This window comes from Lepisosteus oculatus, chromosome 9, assembly GCF_040954835.1.
Source record: "Lepisosteus oculatus isolate fLepOcu1 chromosome 9, fLepOcu1.hap2, whole genome shotgun sequence".
Taxonomy (NCBI): domain Eukaryota; kingdom Metazoa; phylum Chordata; class Actinopteri; order Semionotiformes; family Lepisosteidae; genus Lepisosteus; species Lepisosteus oculatus.
The window spans coordinates 12,702,626-12,729,237 of record NC_090704.1 but is presented as its reverse complement, the minus strand read 5'-3'; positions in this window follow the sequence as shown (position 1 = coordinate 12,729,237).

Below are 26,612 nucleotides of genomic sequence, written 5' to 3'. Positions count from 1 at the left end.
TAATCTGATGAGATAACTGATTTTTTAAAACCAATACATGCTGAATTACTTTTCATTATGAGATCAGATTAACTTTGATCTACATGCCAATCATAAATAATACTATAATATGATTGTAGGTTTCTGTGTGCCAAAGCATTCCTCCTTCTACACAATATTATGCAAAACTCTAATACTAGGTTCTTAATTTGCTAATTACTTAATTAATTACTAATATTAGTTTCACATATTTATTATATTTATACTTATGGGGAAGGAAAAGAGTATGTGTGCAAAATGTGTAAAGTGTATAAGGGAGTTTTATTAAACCTCTCCAATAAAACCAGAATACACGAACTACAGCTGGCCATTAAAGGTGGTGCATTATACAGTTGGTATTACTTTAGACATCTTAGAAAATTATTCCATGGAAAATATAAATATCTTGTAATATTTGACAATACATAGTATTTCAAAAGGTTAATCTTTTATAACTAGAGAACATATGAACATTTATGTCACCAAAACATTTTTGTAATTAAAGTGAAATGGGGCAGATAATACCTATTAAAGACATTTCAACCATTTAATGAGCATATTCTTTAATGTGAAAAAAGAAATGATACTATAATTAATTTTTAATTTTCTTCACACTTTGAGCTCTTAAGCAATTATGGAAATGAATGACTTTGGAAATATTATCTATGTTAATGAAACAATACTTGTTTAAATACTTAACCTACTCAATACCTCTGGAGGGAATCCCTGAGGGTATTGTTGGACGTCATGCTGTAGAACAGTAATATTGAAATCCAATAGTTTAAATGTATGTATGATAAAAGCTTATTTGTATTATATTTAATTGCTGAATATACATTATTTATTATTTAAATAATTTAATGAATGGCATTGTTTTTTAAAACTGATATTTGATAGTACTGAATATGGATGACGGACATTTGCAATGCTGTGTCTAGTTTCATCACTATTCTTCTGCCTTCCCTCGGAATTTAGTTCAAGTGATTTAATCTATGATTTAATGGAGGTGACCAAAAACATGCCAGTTTGTTTTGGGCTCCATCTGGTACTTTTGATGCACATTTCAATCATGAACCTAATTACTGAATTTGTACAAAGCTATAGACACCAGATTTCAATTTAGATCTGTAGATACAGTATATGACAAATTATGTAGAAGCAGATAAATGGAAGAATGTATGAAATGTAACCGTCAAAACATGTAAATTATAAAAAAGAAATTACTAACACAGGTGAAAAATTGCTTCTTTATAATTTTGTCATTTCCTTATTTAAATAACGGAAGCTTTGCTTATCTTTATAATAGTGAAGAGTCATGAAAACCAGCAGAATATGACTCTTTGTTATGATATTACATTTCAGGTAGACAGTTCTACTGTGCTGTATATACAGTAGTACCTCATTCCAAGGCAGCGGCATTTTTAAAGACTATTGAATTTTTGCAAAATAATTGTCATTCACTGCATGACAGACCAAAATAAAAAAGATGGAACTGCATAATGTATTAACAGAACCTTAAGGCTATAGACACACATTTAAGTCTATATAGAATACTACTATAGATCCAATTTTCAAATGGGATTCAGGTAGTATCTCACCCAAGGTTAAACAAATGAGGCAAAACTATTTATATTTTAATCTATTTCAACGGGATTTAGAAGTATTTGTATTTTTCCCATAATTCAACCAAAATTAGTTTATCAGCTTGCATGGAACAAGTTTAAACTGTCTGAAATTGAAGGACATCTTATTACAGCTGCTATTATTGACCCAAAATTTGTGCTTTTGTTTTTATGATATTGCCAAATTACTTATTAAACATTTAATAAAATCATATTAATCACTATTTAAACATCACTATTCATTGATATTTATAGTATAATCATACTATACATGTAATAGAAAAGTACAGATATATGATAACAATGCTGAAGAGATATATTTAGATAGACACTAAATGTACAAAAGATTTTACTGCTGCTGAGGAAGGTATCTCATTGTTGTTTTTGTTAACACTAAATAAATTATTTGAAGCTTCTTTTGAAACTTCAGGATCTACTAAACTCTATCTCATGATAAAAACAAGCTTCGTGGGAAGGTTAGTACAGTAGGTTATCTGCTGTAATAACCCTTGGGGTATTAGTGTGGCATATACCTTCATTCTTCTAGAATCTTTCAAGGCTTTTGTGAAACCTGCTTCTTTGGTTCAACTAGAGATTTAGTGGATGAATTATGCACTGATGTGAGCCAATTAGCAAAAGGAAAATCAGTGACATTATGGACTACAAGACAAAAGGAGGGCAAAGTACTTAACAGTCCACTTGACAATTAGTGTGATGGGTAGCTGGATCGATCAACACTACATCTTTATTGGGAATGATTTACAATGTCACATGAACTGTCACAACAATACAGAATTTAAAGAGGTTATGGATTTCCTCTTCACATGCATACACTGTTAAATTAAAGCAACAATTACTTTTCTAACCTTGGAAACTTCAACAAAACATAAAATTGCTCGGCAAAAATTATTGTCTCTGCTGTAATTGGGAATATAAAATTATTGTTCTGTCGACGTTATACATTACAGACAGAATGTTATGCAGCCAAAATCAACTCCATTTCTGAACATTTTTGTATACAAATATGTTTTTGAAAACATCCCTCTACCTTAAGAAAACAAAATGAATATACATTATGGTAAGTGTGTGTTACATCCCAGTGTGTGGTCTATGTGTGTTTTTGTTGTTCCACACTTCTGACTTTGATTGTTCTCTCTCCCCCATTGGTCTATCATTACACCATTGTTTCTGTTACATCAGATGTTATATCATCTTCAATTAACTCTTGACCAATCAGAACTCAGTATATAACATGGAGGTTTTCAAAAGGAAGAGGCCTTTTTCGGACTTCGGTCCTGTTTAGTTTTGCTTTGCTTCATTTTGCTTTTGGTTTTGCTTCGGCTTTGTTGATTTGTTGTTTTGCTTTGTGTGTGTGTTTTCGTATAGCTTTGGCTTTGTTGTTTTGTTTCTGTTTGTCTCTTTGTACTTTAGTTTGTTTGTGTGTTTATCCTTGTTTTGCCATTACCTTGCCCCAGTGATACATGTTCAACTTTTGTGTTCTTTTGTACCCTGCTCCTGTTGATAACTCTTGTTTTCCCTTATTTGTATTCCTGGTTCACTTGTGTTTTTATGTGAAATTTTGTATATAAGGTTAGTTTAGGTTGTTGGGTACACTTTACACACTCAGTTGATTTTGTTATCCTTATTTTGCCATAACCTTGCCCAAACCTGTTATTGTATCAACCTCTGTGTTCTGTTGTACCTGTTACTTGTCTACTCTCGGTTGTATTCATAGTTCCTTGTGTATTTCTGTGAACTTTTGTGTATAGATTTAGTTTAGGTTGTTTAGTACATTTCGCACACACGTAGTTGATTCTTGTGTTAGTCACACTAGCTTAGTACGGGTGAGTGCCGTTTGTTTTGTATGGTTTTGGGTAATCAGTGGAGGTTAGCTAGGGTGCTGAAGACACCGAAGACCATGTGTTTCGGGTTTTCTTTTGTAGTGAGGTTAGCTTTCCCTCACTTTCTTAGCCAGTTCCATTTTGTTTGTTATTTTCTTTTCTTTGGCACCACTCTAGTTCCTTACCCCTGTGTGTTATTGTGTCCTATTTTGAACCAGTCACTTATTCACCTTAAAATCATCACTTTTGCACTGACCCTTGTTGTCATGCTTCCTACAGTAGCAGCCATTCAAAACAAGCGGGGTATGCTGCAGTATAACACGGTGGGCGTGTTGCAGTACACCACATTATACCGTATGCAAATTAGATTATGTTAATAGTATCCGGAATCACCTTGTAAAACCGCCAGGTGGAGCTAATAAAGGTTAACCTCTCATCTACAGCATTTGAGCTGTCACCAGAAAACGTCGTTTTCGAATCCCGATCACTGCTGAGGGACAATCTTTATTCAATTAAGAATTTAAGTTGTATACAGATGCAGCCATTCAAAATGGGTGAGGTATTTCGCGGCATACCCCGGTGGGCGTGTCGCGGTATCACGCAGTTCACGTGTGTCACGTGACTAACTATCCGGCGTCGCCTTGTAAAACCGCCAGGGGGAGCTTAACCTCTCATGTACAGCATTTGAGCCTTTAATTTTGAACTGTGTATTACATCATGTTAATCATTAAAATGTTGGTATATTTTATGAAGCTTTTCTGCTAATATAATATGGAATCGCGTATCTAAAGAATTCGTGTGCTGCGACAGGACTGTGTAGGGACTGTGTAGGGCTGTTTCACCTGCCTGTTCATGCGAGCTGTCTTGTAGCCTACTGGTCTAGGTGTGTGACTACCAACTGGTAGGTTGTGTGTTCGAATCCAGCTGGTGCTGGACATTTTTATTTATTTATTTAATTGCGTAACATAAACATATTACCGTATGCAAACTGTACTGTATACAGTACGTATATGTATATTTAATGTCTTAACTGTGCCCGTTTAAGTATTGAATATTCATATCTAATTTTACCACTGAAGGGAAATCTTAGTAGCTGAGCATAAAAAGAATAGGAGCATACTGCAACGCGTGTGAAGGCCATAAACGATATTCATTTTGGAACATAAACATACAGTATATGGCTGGTCTTGGTACTTTAAAGAAAACATACACACCAGTATTCCATTTCTCCCTAAACATTGTAAGCTTCGAAGTCTTTAACTAACGTGATACCGGAGTCAACAAGCATACTTTTAGAATTTGATTAAAAGGGAATATAATATGGAATCGCGTATCTCAAGAAATTAATAACGATATAATTATATTCATGTTGCAAAAGAACTGCAACGGACATAAAAACTCCCTTGCTTTTAACAGAGCGTTCCATAATTTCTAACTACGAAAATGCCAGGTGAAAGGATTTGTAAACATATTTTGTTAAAGCAAGTCAGTTTTTTCTGCAACACATAAAATACATTTTTCCAAGAAAGTTTAGCCTTTGTCACTAATGAAACCGCTAAATAAAGACATAAATATAGAAACCTTAAATTTTGTTTTATTTAATGTTGGTAGCAGGATGAACTGTCAGAGTGTATATTTTGTGGCAGAGTTGCTGCAAAATGTTAACAGTGAAAAAGGTATTTAGAAATGAGTTATTTCAAGATGAAAAAGAAAACATACACGAAACATGGTTTCATTATGACCAGAATCGGTCTTGAGATATTTTTAACTTGATTTACAGTATTTGAGAGGTATGTCTTAACACCGATAATACAGTACTTAAGTACTGCTCACGTATATGTTTCTAGGTTTATATTATGCATTTCATACGGTCAAATTACTTTTGAGCAACTAATAAGAAGCGTGAAACGGTATGCGTTTTAGTTTCGTTTTGTGCTGGGACCCGTGGATTGATTAGAGATATCAAGTACATACAAGTCATTTTTTAAATGTTGTAGTTCGTCTTGAAAAAATGTTACGAGTACATCATCTATCAACAATTACACAGGTTCTGTTTCCATATTGCGGATTTTGGTTACGTAATATTATTTTCTAGATTTCACGTTGTGAATATATGATTTGGGCAAACAGAGCCGCAAAGAAGTACATTATTGGTTGTTGGGTTTTTTTTGCAGTTTTATCTAGAACAAGCGATGCTTAAACCTTTGTCTGATTCTTGTGAAACTATCCACACGACAGTTACAGTACCTAGGAGTTGACTTCAGTGATGTCACTGATGGGATGTTTCTAAAAATCCATCCTCTGTAAACATCTTCTCTAGTTGTCCTGCATATGTATTTGCTAATGAAGCTGTGTGTTCTGAGCCTGGATCTCTACATTTCTGTATGAACCAGCTTAGAGGGCTAAAGACCGCTTGTGTTTAAATTGAGTGTAAGGCAATTTATGCTTCTAAAGTCATGGTCAGCATTTATTTTTGTACTGTGCTGTAAACTTGTTCTGTGCCAAGTCACATTATTTTATAGCGTTTTTATAGCGTTATCAAATCCGGTGGCGCTGTGTGTTAGTTTCCTGACTTCCATGTCACATGGTCTGTGATTGAAACCTGTAAAACCGGTTTAATTCGTCACAGCCAGCACTCTTCAGGTGTGAGGGTCTTCTGCTCAGAATGAAACGCTAAAATGTAATGTAGGCTCTGAATGGGTTCAGTTATGATTTGGGCTTGATTAAGGTCGCTGCCTTTCATCTAAAACCCTACTTGAATCCTTCTAAACTAAAAACCAGTGTTAGTGAGTTCTAAATAAAGTTCTAAATAAAGAGGTATCCAGGTAACAGTGAAACAGGCGGACAATCTGGGGAGATCGCCCATTTTCCATGTAAAAAGTTCCCTGGTTCCGCACCCCTTGGTGTTTCTCTCACTCTCTCTCGGGTCACCTGATCATTAGCTCGAAAGATTTGAGTGCTTTGTGTATATTCTAATGGTAGTGGGGGCAGGGTGTGTGGGAACAGGTTTGGTTGAAATTGCATTGGAGATCTATGTTCTTCACACCTAAAACATTTTCTCTGAAAGCATTTTCTTCGCAGTTTAACCGATCTTGTTACAGCATGTTACAGTTTACTATTATTAACCATATTAATTTTAAGCGCTTAATGTAAAATCTTGTAAAAATATATTTTCATTGTTCAAATATACATTAAGTCTGACTATCATATAATAAGTTAAATACAAAACTAAAGAAAAAATAGGGTTAAATATAATTCAAAATATTTTGCTAACAATGTTAACTGTTTATGAATAATAAAATGTATTAACTAAGGAGTAGGATGGCACAGTTGTTAGTATGTTTTTTGTTTTGTTTCTTTTTCATAAATACAACAGTATTACCTGATGTCTCAGTGGCTTTCAAAATTAAATTATGCATGCAAACCTGTGAACTAGAAAGATAAGTAAGATATCCATCCATTATATTCCATAATATCCATGAAATATATGGCGCTGAAATATGTGTGACGCAGTGGTGGCCTGGCACGGTGAGGTGCGCTTGCAGCTATGTGACACAGTGGTGGCCTGGCACGGTGAGGTGCACTGGCAGCTGTGTGATGCAGTGGTGGTCGGGTATGTAGAGGTGCACTGGCAGCTGTGTGTTGTGATGCAGTGGTGGCCTGGCACGGTGAGGTGCGCTGACAGCTGTGTGATGCAGTGGTGGCCGGGCACAGTGAGGTGCGCTGGCAGGTGGGTGATGCAGTGGTGGCCTGGCACCGTGAGGTGCGCTGGCAGCTGTGTGGTGTGACGCAGTGGTGGCCTGGCATGGTGAAGTGCGCTGGCAGCTGTGTGGTGTGACGCTGTGGTGGCCTGGCACGGTGAGGTGCGCTGGCAGCTGTATGGTGTGACGCAGTGGTGGCCTGGTACGGTGAGGTGCGCTGGCAGCTGTGTGGTGTGACGCTGTGGTGGCCTGGCACGGTGAGGTGCGCTGGCAGCTGTGTGATGCAGTGGTGGCCAGGCACGGTGAGTTGCACTGGCAGCTGTGTGTTGTGACGCAGTGGTGGCCTGGCACGGTGAGGTGCGCTGGCTGCTGTGTGATGCAGTGGTGGCCAGGCACGGTGAGTTGCACTGGCAGCTGTGTGTTGTGACGCAGTGGTGGCCTGGCACGGTGAGGTTCGCTGGCATATAATGAATATATTTCCATGGATATAATACAACTGTTATTATTGATCCCCGAATTATTGTACTTGACATGACTTCATTCAGCCTTTCCTGAACGTCTATGACAGGCAGAGAGAGTGCTGTTTCTGGTGCGATCTTTTGCAGCTGACATTTCACTGTTTTAAACAAACAAGAAATTAGATTGCTCATAAATCACTTATTCTATATAAACACAGCGTAATTGCCCTCCGAAAATCCTCTTTTTCTTGTTCGTTTTAGAGACCTTGATCGAAACTGATTTTAGATGTCAGAAAGGATTTATTTTCTCTGTATTTCCTACATTGCTTTGTCGAGATTTTAACTTTATATCTAACTTTATATCTAGGCTCAGATTTCAACTATAAATCATACAGTGATTAATAGCAGTAAATACTGATGTTTTGCGCCCTCCTACCACAAAAATATATGTTTAAAAAAATGTCATGTTCCCATAAAAAAGTCATGCCTTGGAGTATAGACCCCCAAAGGAATGCCATAGACTCAAAGTGCAAAATAAACACATACAGAAAGAAAGTATTTGTATTGTAATTGCAAATCCTGGTACTGTATGAGTGATTGGTATGACAAAAGTACACAACCTACCACCTTTATCATAAATATTTTAATTATGCAGGAATATTTTATGCATCAAAGTCTTTACAGAAGATGTTACTAATAGTATTAATAATGAATGACTTATTTTTTCATTGACAAAAAGTAACACCACAGCATTTAGTTGATCCGATCACGCATTCGTTTCCAATCATACAAAGTAATTCTTGAGAATCTCCGATTCACTATGCCTTTCACATGCTCATAAATGATATTAATTTAGGAGCATAAACATATTACTGTATGTAAACTGTACTGTATATTGCTGGTCTTGGTAGTTTAAAGAAAAAATACACACCAGTATTCCATTTCTCCCTAAACATTTTAAGCATAGAAGTCTTACATGTTGTTATTTGGGAAAAGTTTTTTACGTGCTCCTTCTGACCATATTAGGATTATATACTTTGTGAAAAGTGATAGTCTTTTAACCTTTTCTGTGAATTCGCTTGTTATCTAACAAATGCATACTTTTAGAATTTGATTAACAGGGAATATAATATGGAATTGTGTATCTAAACAAATTAATAACGATATAATTATATTCATGTACTGTCTGGCGGAATAAACTGAAGAGGTTAGTTAATGCGACACGGAATTATTAAAAATTATCACCTCTTTTTACACTTGAGAACAAATGAGAACATTCCACTCAGTGGGCGGTGCATTGTTATCTCAATCACCTGCTAATTCCTTTTACACCACTGGACGACAGGAGAATGTGACTGTACTATATCTGTACAGAATGTGTGTTTCAATCAATACAGTAATTGATTAAAATCACAATCGCGTGTTTAATTAAATGCCTTTTTTCATTCACAATCTGAAAATGAAAACCGCAGTAAAGTCACCTTGAATAAAAAAAAAATGATTTTGGCACGCCTGTTACTTATTTTCACGAAACCTCCTAGAGTTGTGAGAACACTTGCTTTGTGTATAAAGTACATTGTGAATGTTTTCACAGCCTTCACTTTGTTGTTTTTATGCCATTTCTTTTACCATGCACGAATATTCCTATGTCCGTATCTTCGCAAGGGAATCAGTGTGAATTTTAATACTAATTAAATGACCGTGGGCACTTTCCACCCCCTCTACATTCTTAGAGTAGAACAGACTAACCTTCTAATGACCACAGGCACTTAAACTTAATATGGTCAGTAACAGTAAACAGTAACATGGTCAGAAGGAGCACTTACAAACGTTTCCGAAATAACCACATGTAAGACTCTGATGCTTATAATTTTTAGGGAGAAAGTGGAATACTGGTGTGTATTTTTTCTTTAAACTACCAATAGCAGCCATATACATTCTGTAACGTAGGGATTTCTATATGACTTTATTTAGTGGTTACATTAGTGACAAAGGCTAAACTTTTAGCTTCAGTAACGCGTACGCCATATGGCATACATGTTTGTTTTGGTTTTTGCTTGTTCACATATCTCTCCTTTTTATAAAACGACATGGTTGAAAACTGTTCCAGAGCCACTGTTGTTTCATCAGTGAAAAGTACATCATGAAATGCCTCTCCCTGTTCAATCCACTGGAAAAAAAGAAAATGAGCATAAAGCGTCTGACGATCATAAACGATATTCATTTAGGAACAGCATCAGAGATATGTTTTTAACTGCACTGCATTGGAGAGAATACCATAGTTTGTTTTTTTTTTACTCCCTGGCGGAAACTGGCTTCCATAAGAATCAATATGGCTTAGAGATTAAATAAAACTTCACTCGCACCAAACAAATGTATATTTCTAAATATCACAACATGATCGAATTTAAGTCATTTTAATAACAATGAATAGTCACCTATGCGTTACAATATAAACATTTATATTGATTTAAATCATGTTTAAATCACCTTTATTTAAAACCCATAATTAAAGCGATACTGTTTAGACTTTTAATTATTTAAAACTGTATTACAGCAGCACAATGTACAATGCAATGTAAATCGCTATCTTTGTCTTCTGTGTAATAATGTTCACCTCTCTGTCCAGCAAATTAACAATAGTAATAATAATGAACTTTATTGTATATTGCGCCTTTAAAGGGTCCTCAAAGCGCTTTACAGGTTAAAAACAATAACAACAATACTGTTAGGCTGGGCAAACGATTTGTTTTTAAGAAATACAAAATGAGATATAATGATGTGTTCCGGCTTAGACATTAACAAAGAGCATAACACGTGGCAGCGTAGCAGTCAGCTCTGGCTTTCCCATCTACTGTATTACCGATGCACTGCAAATACAAGCCCCCTCTCTGAGGGAGTGCTGGCTGTGACAAATTAAACTGGTTTCACAGGTATTTTCAAAGTAGAAGGGGGTGAGATTTCCAGTGAAAGACACCTCCCCCTTCAAAAACCCAGTAAGTACAGTACTTACTAGTTAAGAAAGCTAGGCTCCACAATGAAACCGCTTTAACATGCTAATGCATTGGTGTAACAGTCCGGGCGTGGCAAGCTTCTAATGTCAACTTGACTATGGCGAAAGGAACCCTTCTTTCATTGGAAGACAATGAACATATTCTAGCCCTAAATGAATTAATAGCAAACATGGTTTACATAAAATACATTTTTCCAAGGAAGTTTAACCTTTGTCACTAAAGAAACCACTAAATAAAGACATAAATATAGAAATCTTAAAATTTTTAAAATACATGACTTTGCAAACGCCAGTGGAGAGAGAGAACAGGGGAGGGATGTTGGTTTTGCATAAGGGGCGGGGCTATGGAAATGAGGTCTATTTGGAAATGTTGAATTACATGTTCTGGCTGTTTGTGAATTATCGTTGTTGAGTATGGAGTGTTGAGGTATTGATTTTGTGTAATGCTTTATGTTGAAAATTGAGGTGGATTTTGTTTATAATAAAGAGGATAAACTGGGATGGGAGGAGGGTTTGGTTTTGCATAAAGGGCGGGATTATGAAAATTGGAGGAATTTGAGAGAGTTTAATGGTTTGATTTGATTTTGTATTGTGGTTGTTATCTATGTTTTTGGTTGGTGTTATGTTTATATGGTTGTTTTTGTTGGTTGGTCGTTATTATGATTATTAATAATATGATCTATAGTTGAAATCTGAGCCTAAATAAAAAGAAAAGGCATTTTAAGAAAGCAATTACGCTGTGTTTATGTAGAATAAATGATTAGGTTTATGAGCAATCTAATAACTTATTCGTTTAAAACGCTATATAAAATAAAGTTTATTATTAATTTGCTGGACAGAGTGGTGAACGTTATTATGCAGAAGACAAAGATAACGATCCTGATCAGTTTACAAATCTGTGTACGCTGTAAGGTTTTTACTTCTTAATTAAACTTTTAAAATACATGTTTCGAATAGAAAGAAATCCTCTTCCTGGTACAGTATGTATAGCAAATCAGCACGTCTTTTTTCTCCAATCAGAGGGGTGTCAGATGGTTTCAGTCAATCACCATTCTGAAGCCCTACCATAATCTCTGGTATGGTGAGACCCCAGAATTCTATCCGATAGTTTATGTAGATAGATGATAAATACTTTTATTGATCCCGTGAGGGAAATAAAGTAAATCATTTTTATTTTAGGAAATTATTAAACGCTCAGTTAAAAGCAAAGGAGATTGTCTGTTATAGTGGACATAAAAACAAGAGTTCGCTGGCATTATATCCTAGAAGACACAGACCGCTGCCAGACTGGGAGAATTCCCGCAGCGTAAAAGAAAATGCCTGATAAACTAAGGATTGGACAGTTCCCAAGTGCTTGTACAAGCGATGGAAATGTTCAAATAAATGTGCAAAAGAAATAAACAAAATGATCATTTATTTCTTTATCATATTGGCTAGTTAATGTCCTCTCTTTGCTAGTTAGTGGCTGTGTTTCTGCGTTGGGTAGCAACGGGTGACTGTTCTCAGGCGGAAGATGTAAACAGCTTAATTTACGTGTTAATTTTTTTTAATTGAAATTCATTCTATACAGCAATCGCATATTTGGGTATCGTTTCATAAAACATTCATGCTTAATATGTTTAGGGAGAAATGGAAGACTGGTGTGTATTTTTTCTTTAAACTACCAAGACCAGCCATACACAGTACAGTTTACGTACATACAGTAATGTTTATGTTCCTAAATTAGGTTTATGACCTTCAGATGCGTTATGTTCCTCTTCTTTTTATGCTCAGCTACTAAAATTTCCCTTTAGTGGTAAAATTCTATATAAATATTCAAAACTAAGCGGATTAAAATGTGCACAGTAAAGAGATTTAATGATTAAATCTTTTCACTACCAACCAATGCACCACAACTGCCCCTGTCGGTCATTTTGGCCAGCCAATCACTTACCGAGTGCCCTGCAGTGGCTTGTGGGTAGTTTACCATACCCTGATTTGTACTGTGCATTTTGAATCGCTGTATCTGTAAGTCCCTCACCAGAACCCACCAGCTTCCAAAAATTATCCTAAATGTTACACCCCTTTACACCTAGACACTTGGGGTTGTAACAGTGTGCAAATAATAAAATATGTGCTTTTTAGAAATAAAATTATGCAGTACCTCATAGTGTACAATATGTTCCTAATAACAGTCAATGGCAGATGCAAAATCTATGTTCTAACCTGAAAGCAACTTTGGCATTTTCATCTATCCATTTTCTTACCACTTTATCCAATACAGGTTTGCAAGAGAAGCAGTGCTTATCCTAGCAAGCAACAAGGCGGGATATACATTGGATAAGAGGTCAGTCCATCTCAGGTCATGTACAGACACACACTTACACTCACACAAGGGCCAATTTTCCCAGAAGCCAATTAATCTACTGTACCAGTATGTCTTCAGGCTATGGGAGAAAATGCATACAAACACAGGGAGAACATACTAACTCAATGCAGATAGCAGTCTGTGAATTGAGCTCAGGAGCATGGCAGTGCAAGGTACCAATGCTAACTACAATACCCCCATGCCACCCACTGGGCCTTTCAATTTGCTTAAACATTGCCATTCATGTGCGGCTTCATTCTCTTCTTTAATTTTGATTCCTAATTGACTACTTCTTCAAATTAAGCTGTGCGAAAATGTTTAGGACATCTCAAGTAATTCGAGTGCTATTACTGTACATATATTATAGCCTACAAACCCTTTAATGTTTACTTAATATTTATGGTCCTTTACAGTATGTTAAGCTTGGATTTTGCCTTTTGTACTCATGGATACCCATACCTACTGTATTTGTATTAATTGTCTCCAGATAAGGGAAAATATTATTTGTTAAATTCAAATAATTCTACTTTTTCCATTGAAATCAATAAGTTATGTATTCTACAGCATACAGATTATTCATAGATGGCTGTTTTGATAAACGTTTTCAATATTAGAGTCACACATGTAATATCATGCATATTAACCTTATTTTGCCTTATGTAAATTTCATAATATTCAGCGGGAGTGCTTACTGGTTTGATGACATTAAATTATAATTTAATCATTTTAGCAATTAATGAAAAATGAGAGCTTCTGCTTGCAAAATGTGATGCCATGCCACTTTTCATATGCATTTATTAATATTTTCAAGTAAACATAAACATACAACATGATGCTTAATAAAACCAATTATTAATATAAGAAATTGATTGAAATATCCTGAATGTTGATATATCACATGAAAATCAAGTGTTTTATTAAAAACATAAAGCCTTAGGCTCATCATTGTGCCACAAAACACAAATAATTGGGGCAATGGTCTGTGAAATTGCAGTTAAAAAAAGAAAATCTGCAATACTGGTAATGCTTGTATCAGTCAAAAAGGAAATGTTGCTGTGAGGAGAATATGAACTTTGTGTTTACTTGATCTTCAGAGCATTTTAATGAAAATCCACAGTAATGACTGCCATTTTTCTAAAGTTGCACTTTACAAATTATTTATACCTACTGGTGTAAAAAGCTTTCCCTAAGGATTATTACAGTAGAACACAGTTGGCACAACAGGTATAACAAAGGATTTACCTAATAGTTGTAGAGCATGGAACAGTTCATATTTTTAATACCTACATTTATTGTTAATTGTTAAGCCTTAAATTGTTAAGGTTGGAGTTGTCGGTTGTTAGATGTTTCCCAAATCCTCCATAACATTTTTAGGTGTTACACATTTTGTACCAAGCAATTTATTAAACCACTATCTTCTATTGATACATTTTCTGTTCTCTTTGCAGTACTTATTTTAAGCCCAGATGAATATATTGACTTTTTTTGTAAAACATAACCTTAGAGAAAAGGAATCTCCAAAACATGGAATTATTATTTGTATATCTCAGAAATCTGGCATTTTAAATTGAGAAGTCAGTTCAACTCACTGCTTACCTTAAACCATAATGGGATAGATGAGAAGTATGTACTGTTCATGCATCATCCATTCTTCACTTTAGTTGCAGAGTGCCTATATTGAAGTCAATTTTGAAGGGCAAAGAAATGTGGCTTTCACTGATATCACAGCTCATCAACAGTATACTAGGTTTGAGGCATGAAAGGCATGAAACAGGTGTAACACATTTCTATAACAACAAGATATACTTTCTAAAATAACATTTGCTGTATATCTAAGACTAAAAATAATACATTTTTTAAAATTATTGTAAATTATTTTTGTCTTTTAAATCAATATACTGTGGCAATAGAATGCAAGAGATACAGATGCAGCCATTCAAAACGAGCGGGGTTCGATACAACGCGGTGGGCGTCGCAATAAAACGCATCATAACGCGTTGTTTCGCGTCATACCGCACTCTACAGTATGAAAATTAGATTATGTTAATAGTATCCGGAATCACCTTGTAAAACCGCCAGGTGGAGCTAATAAAGTTTAACCTCTCACGTCCAGCATTTGAGCTGTCACCAGAAAACACCCGGTTTCGAATCCCGATCACTGCTGAGGGACAATCTTTATTCAATTAAGAATTTAAGTTGTATACTCTTTAGACTTTTAAATTTAAACTGTGTATTAGATCATGTTAATCTATATACATTAAAAAGTTGGTATATTTTATGAAAGCAAGATTGCTCAGTTGGACAAAAGTACTCAACCTACCTAGCATCAAAGTCTTACATGTGGTTATTTCAGAAACATTTTTACGTGCTCCTCCTGACCATGTTACTGTACGTTTACATACAGTACTTTGTGAGAATAGTTATAGTTTTAAGCTTTTCTGCAAATATGCTTGATACCGGAGTAAACAAAAGCATACTTTTAGAATTTGATTAATAGGGAATATAATATGGAATTGTAGGACTCTAGGAGGTTTCGTGAAAAAGCTACAGGCGTGCCAATTGTAATCATTTTTATGTTTAAATACATTTTAGAAAAGTGTCATCCATACAAAAAAGTTGCACTTAATACAGTACCACTCGATAGTTATATTAATAGAGTTAAGCTCTCTATTAAAGTTCAGATCAAAGATCATGCACAGGTCAAACAGCAATATCTCACACATTGGGACTGATCTGTGATCTGTGATGTGTTTGAGTGTGAATTGTGGTATTTTAGAGGGCACATATTTCATAAGGCTGCTAGCACATTAGAACCAATTGTTCCATCCTTAATCCTTATGGTAGACCAGTCATGCCAAGTGATCTTCAAGAAGTGGTTTTGCTCCATTCAGCAAGTTAATCAAGCTTGTTTCACTTGATAATGTTCAATGTGAACAACAGCTGTAAGTATTATTTTATACATGGAAATCTAAATATATACTACATACACAGAAATATATAATATAATGCATCAGACTGAGAGCTCAAGACATGCAGCTTGGAAAATTGGGGAGATTCATGACTTCTAAGTCAAATATTGATTAAGAACAGAATCTGTACTCAAGGTGCTTTTTAACTATAAATACAATTAAACTATATTATATTGTATGTAGGTAATCTGTTCCAAAAATTTCATTGCAGCAGCCATTAGCTAAAAGTAGTAGGTAATTAATAGTGCTTTTGCTTCAGTGATCCCATTTTTATCTACAACATATTAGACTGATTGAATTTAAAATAAATCCAACAGATTGATATTTATTTTTAGTTTCATGTACAGTATAGCTGTTGCAACATTTCTCCATGGTTATTGTGTTTGCTAGAATTCTCTGTCAGATCTTTATTAAAAGTGCATGAACATTTAAAAAGATAAATATACTGTAAAAGGGGCACCCTTTTTCTAACACAATAAAAATGAAATAAAATTCCATTATAATATAAATAAACATATTTTATTAGTGTGCCTAAATGTCAAGTTGTCAATATTTTCAAATGTCACATTTGAGAGCCAGTCTAGGAGAACTTTTTTATTTCAACTTTTTTATGTCGTGATTTAAACAAAAAAGTATCAATATTAAAAATTGTTGGATTCAATATAATGCAAATTTAAATATTGTGTGTAAATAATATGTTGTGAGGCGATTTGGTAAAACAGTACCTTTTACTTAATTCGTCATTTTAATCCAAATTCTGATGTAAATGCTTTATGCACAGTATGAATAAATACAGACTATGGCAATTTGGTCATAACATATTCATATGTATCAGGCATGAAGATGTTTTGTTCATATTTCATTCAGTATGAAATAAAGGAAATGTGTCAAATGTTTTTCTGAAGTTTGATGCAATACAATTGTTAATGTGAACACACAACTTCTTTCTATGAAGCATTCTGTCAATGTTAAGAATGTTCAACTCTGATATGTACTCACCTGCTGACATATCTACAAATGACCCCCCCCCACCCCCCCTACTTATTTGCTTTATGCTTTGTGGAACGCTCTGCATGTTGTTTTCCAGTCTTTGTAGTCTTGTTTTGCATAAACTTGACAGTCCATGTTCATTTTACATCCATACCAGCAGGTGAAAGTTCATACTCATTCTTTTTTCTTAAGGAAACTTGTTGCTTTTACTGTATATGTTTGTCCAGTAAGCACTCTGGTGAGAACATCTGTCCTTGTGACAAGTGCAGTTAAAATGCTTCACATCCCAACTGTTATATTTTTCCAAGATGGTGTTCAGTGTACAGCAAAGATATGGCATTTGCTCTGTTCTGCAGTCTAGTGAATTTGTAACAGTCAAACTGCTTTAACTTCTGAAACTTTCTTGACATGTATCTAAAGGTGAAACACTTTTTTCACACAGCAAATTTGAATAGTGTCTTTGCCCTTTGAAACTTTGAAAAGAGACTGGTACTGCAAAGCAAAACTACATAGGTGTTTGGAAATGACAAATAGTGACTGGCCCTTTTTAAATACTGTGCAAGACCTTTAAACAGGATGGAGCTCCACTACAGATGAATAAAACAGTTATTATAAACTTTGATTTTTGTCATAAGGTGTATCGTATAGTAATACAATAATGGGTGTTGCATGTTTAAGGGATGGAGCACTCATTGAGAAGGGGTGCATCATCTAGGTAACTACAGCTGAGCTGAGTCATAGTAATAATCAGGTACAGCAGTGAGAAAGCTTTCAGATTAGGCAGAGTACTTCCTTCAGAGTATACTATGCAAGACCTCAGCCTTGTATTAACTGCAGATGAGAAAGGATATTAATTTTAATATTAATTAATATTAATTAATGAGAAAGGATTATAATTAATAATTAATTATTTTAATAAAATTGATGATGTATTAACTTCTTACAGTAATATAAAAGTAAAATAAATACAATAGAAAACACATAAAGAAGTGTTATCTATTATACAACAATTATGAATGCAACCAAACTGTCACGATACGTCTTTCAGGACCCTATGCAGACAGCAGAATCCGTAAGGGAGTGAAACAAACATAGGGGAAAGAGAGTAAGGTCAGGGCTGGTAGAAGAATTGGGGGGCGTGTCGACAGCGCACTGGTGCTCGGGGGGGAGTGGTCCCATGCGACAATCCAGAGGGAGTCTGTAGGGATATCCAGAGTAAGCAAAACTCCAGAGCTAGGTAATCCAATCGAAGAAGGAGACGAAAAAGCCAAAAACTGGAGCTGGATCCTGTAAAGGGTTGGGGAGATAAAAAAGGGGCAACGTGACCAGGCACTCCAAGCCCCCCGAACTTGGCTGGATCAAGACGCCAATAGGAGGCCTATGCCCTCAAGCCACAGGCGTAGGGCGACTTGGTGGTAGGTGGGCCTCCGGGCATCCGTCTTCCAGTGCAGAGCCAGAAATGGTGGGAGCATCTGACTTTTGTAGGGAAGGGCTGGAACAGGGGGCAGGTGCACAAAATCAACTAAATTGCAAAAGAGCCGGAGCACCCTTAAGGGGGAGGGATTACAATTGTGACACAAACATACACAGTAAATTACAAAAAGACTCCAGTTGTTAAAACAGGATATATCTGTAATAGATACCAAGTCACAAGAGACAAGGGGGGAATTTGGTAAGCAATTAAGCAATTTTTTCTTGTTTGACTTTTAAACTGTACATGGTTTATTTTAAGAGGTACTGTATAGTCATTATTTTTATACTGTGGACTACCATATACTAAAGTGCAGTATATAAATGGTATGGTATAGAGACAACAGCATGTTACTGTTAGAGGGCAGACTGGTGCTGCAGTGGTTAACATTGCTGTCTCGCAGTGCTCTGTCCCTGAGTTCAGTCCCTGGGGTCCCAGTGTTTGTATGGGTTTCCTTCAGTTGCTCCTGTTTCCTCCCCGAGTCCTAAGACTTGTGTGAGCATGTTTCTGTTTGTGTAAGCCCTGCAAAGGACCGGTGTCCTGTCCAGAGTGTATCCGACCTTGCACCCATTGCTTGCCTAGATAAGGCTCCAGCACCCCACACAGCCCCGTACTGGATAGAGTTGTTAGAAAATGGATGGATGGGTGATACTGTTAGCAGCAGCTGTAGCACAGCATGTTAGAAACGTAAATATTCACTCTACATTTGATGTGGAAAATTTTCAAAATTAAGGCAGTTAACAGCAGGTCAGTTTGTTTCATTTTATGGGAAATGTTTAGTCGAATAACCATTTCACAGATATCACTGGATTGTGCTCTAAAAAAACACACACAATAAAAGGCTAATAATATATGAGTTCCAGTTGCTTCCTGAACTAAAACAAATAGAACCAAGTTAACATGATGAGGATTGTTGGGGTTATCGGCTGTTGGGGAAAAGGAGTTGCCATCTGTGCAGGAATTTGGGGTTGGAGGAAATGAAAGAAGAAGGCTTACCACCTGGATTTGGGCACAGGGGATACAGGCATAGGGTTGCTCGTACATTGCTTGTTTTTTGCTATATTGTTGTATGCCCCCCCAAAAAAACACTATCACTAGATTGCAAAGGAACAAACTGAATCAAGTAAATGTTGAAATTGTGGTACAAACACAGATGATGTCATCCCAGGGGAAAAAAGTAGAAGAGGACCACAAAAATGCAAGTTGCGTTTTAGCCAAACAAACTAAATGCCCTTTCTAACCAGTAAGTATGAACAGCAAACAAAACATATTAATTGTTATAGATTCAACTAACCACATCTAATTCATTTGAAATGGACCCTCAGTGAATCCAGGCTAAGAATTCCTCTGTGTGATCGAAGATATAATTTTCTAATGGGTGCTTTATTTGAATTGGTCTTGCCCTTTTCTATATCTGAAAAAAGTCTGCATTTTGTGACTAACTTTGGTGAGCATGGCAATTTGATTTTGCTTTCAGACACTTGCTTAAAGTTTGAATTTAGACAGAGATTAGGAAATTGTTCAAAGAGACAATAGCTCCTCAAAATGATTGTTCAAAACTGATTAACTCAATGCATTTTGAGACACCATTTTCCACATCACTTCACTGTAATTACAAACTGCCATGATAACAATGAAAATATTTTACACTTAAATGCCTCTTATTGTCCAGTAAACGTTGCAGCAACAATAACAATCAATAGCTGCATATACGACAACTTGTGTAATTACTTAATAGCTGAGCTACGTCAATACAAATGTGTAGGCATTTTAAAATTATTCCACTGAATTTACACCAGATATGGGGTGTACAAAATGATATTTATGTCATAACACAAAGAACATGTTTAATGATTTATTGAAATAGTACTGTAGTAATGTATGATTACACATTACTGTGATTTCAAGTGGTATCAACAACAATGTATTGTATTACTTCTGTCACACATTAACAAAGCTTTGACAGCTGATTGTAGAAAACATGACCCAATATCTTTAACAATAGTCTGTTCATAAGCACATTTTTTCTGACCTCTTTATGCTAAGCTACATTGTAACCCTGATTTATTAATAACATAACCTAAAACATACAGTATCATACATATCTCAAAATATTATACATATCTCAATTGCTAATTAAAACAGATTGAGATATCTACAGAAATTTTTATCTGTACATGACTATTCATCAAGTATTATCTTATTAATTGCCACAATGTTGGATAGAAAGATTGCAAGCAAGTCAATTTGTTATTTTCGAATAATTAAGAGGGAGCTTCAATTTGTCATATTTAATAGCACCTTGTCAAATCATAGATCAACGATAACAATGATACACATAATATAAACCTAATTAGCTCTGTTAACATCCCATAATCGTGCATTTGTTTTAGAGTACAAAAAATCTAGGCATACTTCTGTAGCTTTATAAATAAGAATGGTTGTTTTATTGTGCACGCTACAAATGCAGTATGACAAAAACAATTTTAAAGTTATTGCAAGGCAGATTTGTCAGACTTGCAAGTTATTTATATATTCTAATTCACTTTTTAACCCATTCAAATCAAGGAACAGAAAGCTGCCTCAAGATACAAGGAAAAAAAACTAAATAATGAGCTACCTGTGGAATGTTGTTAAGAACTTGAGGTATTTGAAGGTCAAATGCATTGACCTAAAATTTACAAGTAATAAAACTCATTTTAATCAGAGGCTCACTAGTGCAGTCCAGATGCTATATACAGTAAGTCTAGGCTATATCATGAATAGGTTTCTTAAGTAGTAATGTAAAATTAGTGAAGTACAGTTATGACTAGAATTATTTGAGTTATCCTCAGGATATCCTCATTTTGTCAGCCATCAGCAACCTCTGTGCTTTCTGTGAGTTTGCAATGGATTCCGTGAGGAATTATATCTATGTTATATATCTATGTTATATCCATGCTTACTGTTATATCTATAATATATGTCAATATTATAGATGTATATTTTATATAGATATACAATATATATCTATAAATATATATAGATATTCTTTATACAGTGCCTTGCGAAAGTATTCGGCCCCCTTGAACTTTTCAACCTTTTGCCACATTTCAGGCTTCAAACATAAAGATATAAATTTTTTATTTTATGTGAAGAATCACCAACAAGTGGGACACAATTGTGAAGTGGAACGAAATCTATTGGATTTTTGAAACTTTTTTAACTAATAAAAAAATGAAAAGTGGGGCGTGCAAAATTATTCGGCCCCTTTACTTTCAGTGCAGCAAACTCACTCCAGAAGTTCAGCGAGGATCTCTGAATGATCCAATGTTGTCCTAAATGACTGATGGTGATAAATAGAATCCACCTGTGTGTAATCAAGTCTCTGTATAAATGCACCTGCTCTGTGATAGTCTCAAGGTTCTGTTGAAAGCCCAGAGAGCATCATGAAGACCAAGGAACACACCAGGCAGGTCCGTAATACTCTTGTGGAGAAGTTTAAAGCCGGATTTGGATACAAAAAGATTTCCCAAGCTTCAAACATCCCAAGGAGCACTGTGCAAGCGATCATCTTGAAATGGAAGGAGTATCAGACCACTGCAAATCTACCAAGACCTGGCCGTCCCTCTAAACTTTCAGCTCAGACAAGGAGAAGACTGATCAGAGATGCAGCCAAGAGGCCCATGATCACTCTGGATGAACTGCAGAGAACTACAGCTGAGGTGGGAGAGTCTGTCCATAGGACAACAATCAGTCTTACACTGCACAAATCTGGCCTTTATGGAAGAGTGGCAAGAAGAAAGCCATTTCTCAAAGATATCCATAAAAAGTCTCGTCTAAAGTTTGCCACAAGCCACCTGGGAGACACCCCAAACATGTGGAAGAAGGTGCTCTGGTCAGATGAAACCAAAATCGAACCTTTTGGCCACAATGCAAAACGATATGTTTGGCGTAAAAGCAACACAGCTCATCACCCTCAACACACCATCCCCACTGTCAAACATGGTGGTGGCAGCATCATGGTTTGGGCCTGCTTTTCTTCAGCAGGGACAGGGAAGATGGTTAAAATTGAGGGGAAGATGGATGCAGCCAAATACAGGACCATTCTGGATGAAAACCTGTTGGAGTCTGCAAAAGACCTGAAACTGGGACGGATCTTCCAACAAGACAATGATCCCAAACATACAGCAAAATCTACAAAGGAATGGTTCACAAATAAACGTATCCAGGTGTTTGAATGGCCAAGTCAAAGTCCAGACCTGAATCCAATCGAGAATCTGTGGAAAGAGCTGAAAACTGCTGTTCACAAACGCTCTCCATCCAACCTCACTGAGCTCGAGCTGTTTTGCAAGGAAGAATGGGCAAGAATTTCAGTCTCTCGATGTGCAAAACTGATAGAGACATACCCCAAGCGACTTGCAGCTGTAATCGCAGCAAAAGGTGGCTCTACAAAGTATTAACGCAAGGGGGCCGAATAATTTTGCACGCCCCACTTTTCATTTTTTTATTAGTTAAAAAAGTTTCAAAAATCCAATAGATTTCGTTCCACTTCACAATTGTGTCCCACTTGTTGGTGATTCTTCACATAAAATAAAAAATTTATATCTTTATGTTTGAAGCCTGAAATGTCGCAAAAGGTTGAAAAGTTCAAGGGGGCCGAATACTTTCGCAAGGCACTGTAGATATAAAATTGGGGGAATATACAGATTAATGTAGTAATGTATTAATTTCAGTCTCACTCGTAGACCTTGACCTCGAGATACTTAAACTCCTCCACTTGGGGCAGCTGTTCCCCCCTCACATGGAGGGAGAAAGCCAATTTTTACCGTGAGAGACACCTGACCTCAGATTTGGAGGTGCTGACCCTCATCCTGACTGCATCACTCTCAATTGAGAACCTATCCAGTGCACGCCAGAGATCACAGTCAAATAGGGCAAAGAGGACAACATCATCCACACACAGAGGGGAGCAGAAATCATGTTTGGGACAAAGCTCTTGGTTTTTCAATTGATCTATGTTCTCTTCCCTGCCTACAGTATGGTCACGTGCTTTGGGTAGTGGGTAGAAAGAATGAGATCGCAGGTACAAGCGGTAGCACTGACATTTCTCCATAAGCCTGCTGGGTTTACTCTCCATGATAGGGTGAAGAGCTCCGTGAGAAACTTGGCGTGGATCAAGTGGAACCAGCTGAAGTGGTTCGAGCATCTGGTGGGGATACTGCTCTATGAGCAGATCCAGGGCAAACTAGAGGGATTAGAGCTCTCAGCTGGCCTTGGAGATCCTGAGAACCCCTAGGAGAAACTGGAGACTGTTGCTGGGGAAAGGAATGTCTGAGCAATTTAACGTTTAATATGTGTTTCCATAGGCACATTCATAGAGCTCATATCCAATTCAGAGTAATACAAGGCTATTTTTAAGATTAAGATTTATTCTTAAGAACAAATTCTTTTTTGTGCAGTCATTATTTGTTACCCAGAAGCATTTTTGTCAAATTCTGAGGTTAAAATTCTCAATATAGTGTTTGTCTCAAGGTGCTCTGGTGCATGTGCAACAAATTAAGTACATTATAAGTGACAAATCATGTGCAGTGATTTATGCATTGTGTGGAATGGGAAGAGTAAATCTTTTAAAGGCCAGTGCTGAGAATATTAGAAAACTTGTAAAACAGAACTGTAGCCTGTTTGATCTCTCATAAGAGGAGTACATACAGTACAGTACATGTTATCCAGACAGCAAATACATGTAAGAACATTGCCAAAAACATTCAAGATGAGAAGTGACAGGATGGTTGAACTAAAAAAACCCTGCATGTGTAGTACACAGAATAACAATGGCAAGGAAAGAAAAATATATAGCTATTGTGGATTCAATGCATCTGTGAAAGTTGCCATGAAATTTTAAATTCTAAGCAGAGACATTCTCTTGTTGTGCTGCATTTAATAGGGTTTGGGCATATATCTGAAAGAAAATTGTCTGTATAGATCTTAAAAACATTCTACTTCTGGGCATCTAACTTTTCTTGTAGTAGACACCAAAGTTTATTCTTGTCTTCAAATGTAATTGATCTATAACTTAGACTATAAACACGATTCAATATACAACATTTAAAATGTTAAAATATACAACAAATATACTGTAATAACAGATATGCAACATGTGCTAACATTATTTTCTGAAAACAAAACCCTGAACTGGTCTTTAGATACAGATGGAGCCATTCAAAGTGCGCGTCATAGACACTTACCGCGGGTAATTGGCTACGTCATTGAGCGTAATCGCGCGTCATACCACAGTACCAGATTGGTTGACCAACAGGGTCACTTGTGGTGCGTTGGTTAGGTGAGAAAGATTTAGATGTCTTTACTGTGCCCGTTTTAGTATTGAATATTTATATGGAATTTTACCACTGAAGGGAAATCTTAGTAGCTGAGCATAAAAAGAATAGGAGCATAACACGTGTTGGCCATAAACTATATTAATTTTGGAACATAAACATACAGTATTACAGTATATGGCTGGTGTCGGTACTTTAAAGAAAAAATACACACCAGTATTCCATTTCTCCCTTTTTCACGCATAAAAAGTGGTTATTAACTCTTGAAATCTGTGTTTATAGGTTTTAAAGTCATGCAATGTCTAAGCCTGAATACATCATTATATCTTAGTTTTGATTTCTTTTAAAAAAATAAAATAAAAATCGTTTGCCCAGCCTATCAGTATTGTTTTTATTGTTTTTATTCTGTAAAGCGCTTTGAGGAGCCACCTTTAAAGGCGCTATATACTGTACAATAAAGTTAATTATTATTACTATTGTTATTTTGCTGGACAGAGAGGTGAACATTATTACACAGAAGATAAAGGTTTACGGAAGAGATTTACATTGCATTGTGCATTGTGCTGCTGTAATACAGTTTAAAATAATTAAAAGTCTAAACAGTATCAGCTTTATTTATGGGTTATAATTTTTAAAAAGTCAAAAACCGCACTCAAAATGCAATTTAGAGCTTTCTGGCAAGAGGAGACACCCAAACTGATAATGTAACATGCTACTGTTTGTGCATTAACATAGTTAAACTCTTATTTCTTTAGATACACAATTGCATGTTTTTTTTTTTTAATCCCTGGTGGGACCGGGCGTCCATAAGAATCAAATAATAGGTTTCATTGCGCTTTTGACAGAAACCAAATTTCCCAAATTTAATATGTGCTTTTCTATATTTATTGTCAATTAATTCTCCATAATATTGCTATTCTATTTTTTCAAAGAAATGTTTGTTAAAAGAAAAGTCACAGTGCCGGCTGGATTTGAACACCCAACCTGTGGTTTATAAATTGGGCACCTAGACCACAATACAGCCCTACACAAACAGTATCAACAGACATTGTACAGCGTGTACTATTGTGTTGTAGTACATTAATATAATTATATCGTTATTAATTTCTTTAGATACGCGATTCCATATTATATTCTCTTTTAATCAAATTCTAAAAGTATGTTTGTTTGCTCTGGTATCGAGCGTATTCGCAGAAAAGCTTCAAACTACCACTTTTTATACACACGTTATTTCACGTTAAAGACTTCGATGCTTAAAATGTTTAGGGAGAAATTGGAATGCTGGTGTGTATTTTTTCTTTAATGTACTGAGACCAGCTATATACAGTTTACATACTGTAATACTGTATGTTTATGTTCCAAAATTAATATAGTTTATGGTCTTCACATACGTTATGCTCCTATTCTTTTTATGCTCAGCTACTAAGATTTCCTTTCAGTGGTAAAATTCCATATAAATATTCAATACTGAAATGGGAACAGTAAAGACATTAAATATACATATACATACTTTATACAGTACAGTTTTGCATACAATAATATGTTTATGTTCCTAAATCAATACCTTTTATGAGCATGTGAAAGACATGGTGAATCGGAGATTCTCAAAAATTACTGTACTTTGCATGATTGGAAACAAATGCGTGATTGGATCAACTAAATGCTGTGCTGTTACTTTTACAAAGTAACAAAGACTGTCAATGAAAAAAAGAATGTGGACCAGGGCAATACTTTGAGTTTCATTCATTATAAATACTATTAGTAATATCTTCGGTAAAGACTTTGATGGCGACAGCTCAAACATGAGAGGTTGAGCTTTATTAGCTCCACCTTGTGGAAATTCCGGATACTATTATTTTACTTGC